The sequence below is a fragment of the Equus caballus genome, chromosome 18 (genome assembly GCF_041296265.1).
Source record: "Equus caballus isolate H_3958 breed thoroughbred chromosome 18, TB-T2T, whole genome shotgun sequence".
Taxonomy (NCBI): Eukaryota; Metazoa; Chordata; class Mammalia; order Perissodactyla; family Equidae; genus Equus; species Equus caballus.
Window position 1 is genome coordinate 76,383,255 of NC_091701.1, and position 10,285 is coordinate 76,393,539.

A 10,285-nucleotide genomic window follows, 5' to 3' on the forward strand; every position below is an offset into this window, starting at 1 on the left:
CAATACCTTACAAGCCCTTAGGGGTTCCTAACCAACGAGGGAAGCGTCTCTCTTTTAATCTTTACAAAAGCTGCAGGAGGTGGGCTCTAAAGAGGGAGCTCTGAGACTCCGGGGGTTGAAGTAACTTGCATAAGGTTATACACGAATGCACAGTCTGCCCGCAGGCTCGTGCGGGTAACCCTGGAGCTTTACCGCCTCCCGCCCGCACCCCCAAGGCTGAGCTCCGACCGAGGGGGAACAGGCCAAATGTGTAGGGTTCCAGTCCCTGGCTCCTTGTCCTGACTGGAGGGGGCTCCACCCAAATGGGCCACAAGGGCTCCCCTGGAGCTAGTGGGCTCCTGCTGTCTCTGCCAGCCAGGGTGTCACCCAGCACTTACCTTCCTCCCGTTCACGAAGAAAACCAACTCGTCGGATCTCGACAGGTGGGGCATTGCACCTGTAAGAAGCTTCGCCTCACGCTCCAGGGCGGAAGGCTCCTGGGCACCAGCCCCAGAAACGAGCGGGCAGGATTTGGGGCCAGGCAACTGAGAGCCCTCCCTGAGTGAAGCCGGCTGCCTGGAGCCCCTGAGAGCAGGGCAGCGGGTGGAGACTTCCTTGCCTCCCGGCCTTTTAAGTCCAGGCGCCCGCGTGGCCCAGCCTCTCACCCCGGGCCTCACTCCGCCTCCCACCAATCCCGCTCCAGAGCTTGCTGCACACAGCCCACACCTCTTCTGGCTTTTCCTGAGGTTGGCGGGCTTCAGTGTGAAGACCACAAACAACGTAAGCCCACTCTGCACAATGACTCAGCCCCGGGAATACATCCCGCATGGATTTCATTCGTTTCCAAAAGAGCTACAAGTGGGCTTTCTGAGGCCTCCCACTTCTCCAACATTTCTTACTTCAGCTGCAGAAATGTCTCCTCGCTGGAAATCATATGGACAAGACCAGCTTGTGTCCCAGTTAAAGTGGAGGCGGGGCGTCACATCCACCCAGCCGCTCTGTATCCTTCCTACTTCCTCCCACTGACAGGATGCTTCCACTGGAAAATAGTGATCTAGTCAAGGCAACCACTTTACAGATAAGTAAAGTGAGGCCCGTGATCTCAGTGGCTCAGGTCGTGCAGGAAGTAAATGGCAAAGCAGGAACTAAAACCAAGATCTCCTGGCTTACGACATCAGTAAGTGCACAGACAGAGACTTGCTAAAAGGAAAATACCCTTGTGGGTCTCTCTGAACATGTCCTGTTAGACATCGGTGGATAAGCCAAGCAGTTCTTACTCCTTCTGCTAAAGGCATGAAGACTTTTAGAGCCCGGGACTGGCCTCTCTGCGGTGAAGCAGGTAGCTGCTCGGGTCTGGTTTCAGGGGAGGAAGCCAGACTTCCTGTTCCGGACACTTCCTTCCCGCGGGTGTGGGGCCGGCACACGGCCGAGAGTCAGCCTTTGTGTTAAGGTGAATCACCGTGTGACAGTGCCTCAGGCGGAGACAGCAGAGACCTGGCATCCTCTCGGCATGGCCAACGGAGGAACGTCCTCTTTCCCACTCGGTCCAGATGCGGCTGCAGAATCCCGCCCCACGAGCTGTTCCAGAAAACCCTCCTCATGCCACGCTGTCGGCAGCCTCCAACTCTCTTTACAGTTCTGATGCCTGGGTCCCAAGCACACTCGTCCTCACACACCTGGGGAGCTAGCGTTCACACACCTGTCTAGTGTTGGGGGTGTGTGGGTGCTTCCCGTGTATTAAAAGGTGCTGAATAAACCTGCCGCAGGGCCACGAGAGGAGAGCGGGAGATGGTGCTGAGAATTGGGTGGGACCTTCGTGCCAGCCTTTTGGATCCTGCCACTCCTGCTAAGAATACCCCCAACAGCTCTCTGAGGTGGGAACACAAGGTTCCTTAGCTCCGTGTGCAAAGCCCTCCGCAGCCTGGGTTTCTGGCCTCAGACTCTCTTGCTCTCCAAAAAAACCTCCTGTTCTGGTCAAACTACTCTTCTCGTCCTCGCTCTTGTGTGTAAACCGGCCCTTCCCTACTTGAAGCCTTCCATCGGCCTCCCACCCACTGACCAAAGCCCCGTAGGCTTTCCTCCGAGGCCTCGGGGGCTCGACCCGCCCGCCCCTCTGGGCACATGTCAGCCACTTTCTCCCTGGGTCACAGCCCCTGACATGCTGGCCTCTCCCCTGCTTTGCGCGCGTGCTGAACTCTCTCCTGTCCGCGGCCCTGGGCCATGTTATCCCCTCTGCTTGACTTCTCTTCTCTGACTTGGGCGTGGCTGGGGCCTTCTTGTTCTTTGGGGCTGACGCTTCCCTGATCACAGGCTGAACGGCACGTCCCTCTCTGCTGCCACCTCCTTCCCTGTCCCCAAAGCTCTCGCTACTGCCCGACGAGGACACTGGCTCACCTCTTGGTTAGCTTTCTCCACTAGAATACAAGCTCCACGAGGGTGGGCATGTTACTTTCAACTTGCTGCTGTGTCCCCAGCCCTGGACCGATGCTTACCACCCAGTCAGTGCCCAGGAGTATTTGCTGAATGACTGAAGGAGGCTCTTCCATGTCTGCATTGATAACAACCCCATTTCTGTCCCACTGTGACTGCCCTCCCTCCCTCTTTATCTGCCATCGAAAAGCAGCATCAAACCTCTCTTCTTTTTTTTTTTAAAGATGTGAACCTTTTTTAAAAGTATGCTTTTTTCTTTTTTGGTGAGGAAGATTGGCCCTGAGCTAAGATCTGTTGCCAATCTTCCTCTTTTTTTTTCCCCCAAAGCCTCAGTACATAGTTGTATATCCCACTTGTAGGTCATTCTAGTTCTTCTATGTGGGATGCTGCCACAGCGTGGCTTGATGATCAGTGCCATGTCTGCACCCAGGATCTGAACTGGTGAACCCCGGGCAGCCGAAGTGGAACGTGCAAACTTAACCACTCGGCCACGGGGCCAGCCCCCCAAACCTCCTTTCCTTCCTTTCTCTCAATTCCAAAAACACTTGCCGATCCAACCAACTGCTCCTTTACTTTTCATTTAATAAACCAGGAAACAGGTAGCTAGTCTCTCATGTGCCACGAATAGTTGGTTGTCTTGTCAGCATCTGTGTCCCATTTTCCCAATTAGGTCTTAAGCCTCTGGAGGTTAGAATAGCTACTTGTGTCCCCCGCAAGGCTCCGCGTGAATGACAGTTTGTTCACTGAGGGTTACTAAATGCTTGCCTGATTACCTAAAATACTTTACACGAGGAGGCATTAGGGATTCATTCATCCAACCAGTAGTTATTGAGGCCCAGCCTGCACCGGGCACCGTGTAAAACCAGATCTGCAAGGTTTCTTTCTCCAAGGAGTCTGTGGTTAGTACAAGAGACAGTTACTGTGCGCTTACATCTTTGCCTTGGTGAGAAGCACGGAATGGTGAGAAGCTTTGCTTCGGGGAGAGGCATCAGGGAGGGCCTGCGGAGGGACATCAGGCTGCAAGGGGGGCCGTGGGAACGGGGGGAGGCAGGCAGGGAGGGTAAGCGGCAGGTGGAGAAGAGGCCCTGCTGACGGCTGTGGCCGCGTGGGGGAGACGCGCCTGGGGCAGTGGTGAAGGGGCACAGTCTGTTCACCCTCTTGCTCTGCCCTTTAAAAGAGGGCCATCAGCGCAGACGAGGGCACACGATTCCACCTACGGCAGCCCGGACGCTGCCAACAAACAGCAGGAATCCTGGTGTTCCAAAATATTCATAGGCATAGACCCTTCGGCGTCAACAGAGAATACGAACATCGAACACAGAAGAACAAGTCCAGGGTGCCAACACCAGATTACAGTGTTAGAGTTGGAAGATAGAGGACTTCAGTTTAGGAAACCAAATACATTTACTGCTGGGAAACTGAAACCTGACCTTGAACGGCCTTAGAGGAGTGTGTCACAAACTTGTTTGGCTGGGCAGCTTTGTTTGTGTGAAATCGTGTGAAGTGTAAACACGGGGAACAAAAAGCTTCCTGCCTGGCCCCGAGGAGGGCTGAGGGTGAGGCCTGAGCTTGGTTTTCTCTTCTTCACAAACCGCCAGGGCTCTGGGACTTCAGCGAAACATCGCCAGCTCGGGCTGAACAGAGGTGGCCCAGTGCGAGGGTAGGACGCTTCCCGCCGAGCTTTCCCGACTCTCGGGTCTTATTCCAGAAAATGAGAAAAGCAACCACTTCTTTTTCCTGCCCTCTTTTTTCTTTACTTGAAAGGGAAGACTAACTTTCTTCACATTTAAATGGATTGTCCTTGTGGGTGAAAGAAACTCTACATGCATTGACCCAGGCGCTTGTGTGTTTGTTATAAAAAAGGTCTTATAAGTCACGTCGAAGAATCCTTGTTACCAAAGAAAAACTCACATTGGAAATGACACTGGCCTCCCCCACAATGCAAACACCCTTGTTTCTGGAAAAAGTCGTACTGAGCCCTGCTCACGGCTGTCAGTGGAAAAGTCCTGGACTCTGCTTCTGCGGCCCTGGGTGCTGCCGTCCATTTTGAGCTCTTCGCAGCCCAAAGGTGGGACACAGGCAAGCAGATGGTGAGCCCTTTTTAGGCCCCTTGCGCTGGTCATTCAATGCCCAGGTTCCAGCCTCCATTCTCTCCCTTTCTGACTAGGAGGTCCCTTCCCTTCCCCTCCCAGTTCTGCTCTTTGCTGAGCCAGGCATCTGCTGGGCTTAAGGGAAGCCAGGAGCCAGTGAGGCCTCGGACTATGTGGGAGAAAGTCTCTCCCGCCACAGACTGGCGGAGTGCCTAGAAATCCGCACCCTGAAAAATGTGACTCTGGAGGACAGGTTGGTCCTTTGGGGTGGGGGGGCGTGGAGCGTGGAGAGAAAGTTTGACATCCGTGTGAACAGGAGGTCAGGAGTGCCAAGCGGGTGGGCTGAGTCCTTCCTGCTCTGGGTCTGGGAGGGTCTGAGCAGTCAGGAGCCCCACGGCTGCCAGGCTCCCTCCAGGTTCTTCACCAAGCACTGTCAGCCTTCCTTCCGCTACCTGCCGGCCCGTGGGGGTGGGGCAGCGTCGCTGTGCCTTCGGGAGCCTGTGGCTGCCTCCTTGAGCTGCTGTGGCTTGCACTGTGTTCCCTGATGTGACCTTATCTGGAAATCAGATCTTTGCAGATGTAATCAAATTAAGACAGGTCACACTGGATTAGGGTGGGCCCTACAGCCAGTGACGGGTGTCCTTTTAAGGACAGGGAGATTTGGGGACTGAAAGGAACACATGGAGGGAAGACAGCCGTGTGAAGACGGAGGCCGAGATTGGAGTGATCTGTCTACACTGAGGAATGCCCAGGATTGCTGGCCACTACCACAAGCTAGAGAGAGGCAAGGGAGACTTCTTGCCTAGAGCCGTCAGAGGAAGCATGGCCCGTCCACACTTCGATGCCAGCCCCCTAGCCTTCAGAACCGTGAGGGAATAAGAGTCTGTTGTTTTAGGGCAGCAGGGCCCGGTACTCGGTGAGGGCAGCCCGGTGAACGCTCGAACAACCCAAGCGTTAGAGAGACGGCCATTCCAAATAGACAGAGCACACACTCAGCGAGAGAGAGCTGTTGGAGGGGACGACCGTCAATTCGAACTGAAAGAGGACAGTAAAGGGCAGCCCTCAGCGAGGCTGCGCCTTCCATCACAGGCCCAGAGCGCAGGGACCTGGGGGCAGAGCAATTCCAACGCAGGCGCCACTGCCACCCTGCCCCGCCGCCCACCGCGGCTCAGCCCCACGGACAGAACAGCTGGACAGAATATCTCATAGGTACAAGGCTGAAAGATCAAGTTTTCTATGAAGGAAACAGAACCAGCCTGGCGTCTGAGCGCCTGGCTGCCGCAGCGGACGCTAGAGGGCAGGAGACCAGCAGCTGCAGGTTTCTGAGAGGCGGGACGGGCCGCGGGGAGCTGTCAGTGGAGCAAAACCCCCTCTTCCTGCCAGGGCAAGGACCAGACAGCAGAGGGGGAGAATCCAACAAGAACAACGTCCACAAGAAGGGCGAGGAGGAGGGGAGGCCTCAGTGGACAGGGGCGGGCTATTTGGAAAGTGTAACATAAATGCTAAAAAGAGCCATTCTGTAAGGGAAATTCAACTCATATTCTAGACCTGAAATAGACAGCAGCCTCAGCAACTGACGGGCTGAAGGCTGCTGGGGAGAAGGGGAAAGCAGAAGAGTCCCTAAAGTATTGTTTCATCGGGGCAAAGGGCGGAAATATGGGCAGAGAGAGAGCAGGAGGCCAGGAGAGGGCCCCTTTTCATGGGGAGACATTTGGTATCTTGTTTTCAAATAGTGGTACAGAAATATGTGTCTGTTTATTAAAGCAGGTAAATGGAAATGTGCAACTACTGGTACAGTAGAACTTCCAAAGTAGCAAGAGAAGGAAGGGACTTTCTCATCACTTGCACAAATCAGCAAAAATAATGAAAAGGAAAAATGGAAAGCACAGGTTAAAATATATCACATTTTGTATTACATATTATACATGGTATAATTTATATTTTCTGTTATATATTATATGTATAAATAACTAGAAAATATTAAACATTTTAAATAATCGTAAGAAATATAAATGAAATGAATTCTATGACTTAGAAATAATGACTAGCATGGGCCGGCCAGGTGGCACAGTGGTTAAGTGCGCACGTTCCACTTCAGTGGCCTGGGGTTTGCAAGTTTGGATCCCGGGTGCAGACGCAGCACCGCTTGGCAAACCATGCTGTGCAGCCATCCCACATATAAAGTAGAGGAAGATGGGCACGGATGTGGTAGTTGCCTGCTCAGGGTCAGTCTTCCTCAGCAAAAAGAGGAGGATTGGCAGCAGTTAGCTCAGGGCTAATTTTCCTAAAAAGAAAAAAATTGAAAAAAAAAGAAAAGACTAGCAGATTGGATTAGGAAAAAACCCTAGAATCTAGATATACACCATTTATAAGAAACGTATTTAAAGTGATAAAGAGGGGATGAAAATAAAGAGGGGTCAACAAGATAACAGGCAAATGTAAACAATAAGACAACTTACTATGGAAAGAATAGAAAATATTAAAATTATCATAGAACAAATGAATTTACAGATGAATTTCCTGTGCTCACCGAGATAATGCCAATGTTAGTTCAACTCTCCTAGGCGTAAACAAGTGGAAATTCTCTCCAATTACTCTTATAAACTTAGTGAAATCTTAAGGCCAAAACCCAATACGGACAGTACAAAAATACTGTAGAACCACTCTGCTTCTGAATACAGACATAGCGACTCCTCCTTATCCACGGGGATACTTCCCAAGACCCCCAGTGGATGCCTGAAACCATGGGTAGTACTGAACCCTGTAGATGCTGTGTTTTTTCCTATACATACATATTTGAGGTTCCACAGCAAAACTAGCATGAATTTCTTTTTCCTTCTTCACAGTTTCACGGATAGAAGGTTCATTCTTGCCCTGGATCTTAGTAACCTCACCATACATTTGTTTCCTTTTTTTAATAAGTTGAGAACTTTCACCTTTTCTCTTAAAGGAAGCACTTTATGGCTTCTCTTTGGCATATCCGAATTGCCGGCATCACGGCTCTTGTGCTTTGGGGTCCTTATTAACTAAAATATGTTCCTTGAACACAGGCACTGAGCTACCATGACAGTCGATCTGATAACCAAGATGGCTGCTAAGTGACTAACGGGCAGGTGGTGTACACAGTGGATCCGTTGAACAAAGGGATGATTCACGTCCCAGGAGGGACAGAGCAGGATGGTGGGAGATTTCATCATGCTACTCAGAGCAGCGTGCAATTTAAAACTTATGAATTGTTTATTTCTGGAATTTTCCATTTAATATTTTCAGATCATGATTGACAGCAGGTAATTGAAACCGTGCACAAAGGGGAGATTACTGTACAAAAATTCTAAATAAAATACCAGTGAATAGAATCTGGCAATGTATCAAGGGATAATATACCAAGTAAGCTTTATTTCTGGGACACAAGTGGGTTCAACATCAGAAATCTAGCACATTATTAATACTAACAGCCCATTACATCAAAATAAAGGAGGAAAACTAATCAAATCAAAGATGCTATTAAGTCACTTGATAAAATTCAGCAGCCACTCCTAGCAAAACTTTAAAGCAAAGAGAACAGGAGGAAACTGATGAAATAAGAATATTTACAAAAACCAATAACTACTATTATTGTTACAGGAAAAATAAAAAACAATTTCAATTAAAATCAGAGATTAGATATGGCCGCCCTTTCTTACCATTACTGGGTCACTTTACCTCAGAGGTTATGACGCATGTAGTAAAATAATGGGAGAGTGAAATAACTGGGGTAAATTGATGTCAACGTTGGAAGAGAAGAAAACAATCTAGTAATTGGATGTAGTCAACGGTTTTTGTTACTATGCAAATACACACTTAAAAATGGAAGTGGAAAAATATTCCATTCACAGTAGCTCCAAGAATACTCAAGAATAAATTTAACCCCCCAAATTTAAGAAGTATAGGATCTAGGCAAGAAACGAAATTTACACACAGAGGAAGACATATAACGTTCTTAGATGAAAAGTCAATTCTCTTAAAATTAACATATAAATTTAATACAATTCTACTTAGAATCATACCTAGGTTTTTAGAGGAAATTGGATAAAGCGATTTTTGTTTTGAATGAGACCAAATAGCTAAGAGGAATGTGAAAAAGAGCAGTGAGGGAGCACTTGCCATGGCGCCTATGTTAACATGATATTGGTGCAAAGATAAAACAACTAGGTCAGGGGAACTGATGAAAGAATCTAGAAATAGATCCCAGTATCTATGTGAATTAATGAAGGACAAAGTGAGACTCTCATAATCTATTCCCTACCAAGTGAATTAAATGATTGACATGAGGACTAAAGTCCTTTGACTATAACTTTTGGAAAATGTTAGATATTAAGTATCTATTAACATTATAATTAACACGGGCATTTCCATCACTTTTGGGGCTAAATTTATGTTTTCTTTAATGCTTATTACAGACATGCCTTCTGTCAACCGAGGGCTCAGAATTGTAAAGCTCTGCAGAGCCATATTTTCTGGAACACTTCTACAGGGTCACTTATTTACACAGAGCAAATCAATTTTGTGGATCTATCAAGTATCCATTCCAGATAATGAAACTGAGTTAAGAGGCTTTTCTCTGAGGTTTTTGTCATTAATAACAGCATCTGGCACACAGTGTGCTGATCATGAATTTAATCGAGTGCACTGGAATAAGTATGGAAAGCACTTGGCAAACAGATAATGTTGAATTTCTGGAGCAAGTACAGACTTGTTACATACATATGTAAGTTGTGTATTTCTTTGAATGTAAAATTATTCTTCCCTATAAAGGTGATTCATCCAGTGTATAACTAAATGTGATTTACTGCTTATAGTTATGTAAGATTTGCATATTAATAAACTCACAAGTCAGGAAGAATCACCTTGGTAGATCTGTGTGGCAGACATGGAGGTGAGGTGCCCAGATCCCCTTTCAAGAAAGGGCGTGCCGCCCAGCTTCAGGAGTGTGGTCAGCACGTGGTCCCCAGCTGCCAGCTCCTTTGGGGTCTGCCTTGGGGCAGAAAGCCTCCTTTCCCTCAAGGTCACGCCCTTCCTGGAGCAGCCCCATTGGTGACAGTGATATGGGGAACACACACCCTACATTCCAGCCTGGGTGGGACAACTCGGTGGGGCGATGCTCGCTCCAGGGCCCCCGCTGGCTTCCTGATGCTTCAAGGGCCTGTGTCGCAGTTGGACTTCTCCCTCTGCCCAATCCTGCTTCCTCACCCTTCCCTTCTCAGGTCTCGATCCCCAAGAAACATCCTGCTCCCCAAACTCTGTCTCAGCATCTGCTCCCGGAAAACTCAACCTGTGATACTACGTGCGCTGGTAGTGTGAAGAATACGGCCAATTTATATCATTGAAAATATCAAGTGCAGAGGATTTGAAGATTTTTCCTTAAAAGAAACGACGCTGATTTCCCAGCCCTCCTGTCCCAACCCTCTTTTTACCTCTCCCATTTCTAAAGCCTGAGAGCGTGCCACTGTCTGCAGGTTCAAGATACTGAAGGGAAATCAAGTCCCTCCCTGCCACCACACACTCAGCTCAGGCCCTGCGCTCCTGCAGGGTGGCACAAACTGCTCCATCCTAAACTTTGGGTCCAGGAGAAGCAGGACATCCTCGGCCCCATGGGCACTTTGAGTTGAAAGGAGAAGAGCAGCCAAGTGTCGCTCCTGCCACCTGTTATTTCTCTTCTGACAAACTTGTACTGAGCCCATGATCGAGCAGCAGTAATGGTCAGTTTCTACGAGCGACAAGCATTAGCGGTTCTGCCCAGAGTTGAT

General features: G+C 49.1%; 1 long non-coding RNA gene and 1 pseudogene across 1 annotated transcript; one reads left to right on the plus strand and one right to left on the minus strand.

Annotated features, from left to right (window-relative positions):
- The window catches only part of LOC100067956 (aldehyde oxidase 2-like), a 46,309-nt pseudogene extending 44,974 nt beyond the window's left edge, over nt 1-1,335 (minus strand).
- Nucleotides 1,336-1,728: 393 nt separating this feature from the next.
- Nucleotides 1,729-6,376, plus strand: LOC138918687 (uncharacterized). Its single transcript, XR_011428335.1, has 2 exons — nt 1,729-3,369; nt 4,008-6,376. It is a non-coding gene; the product is annotated as an uncharacterized lncRNA (long non-coding RNA).
- The last annotated feature ends 3,909 nt before the right edge of the window (nt 6,377-10,285 follow it).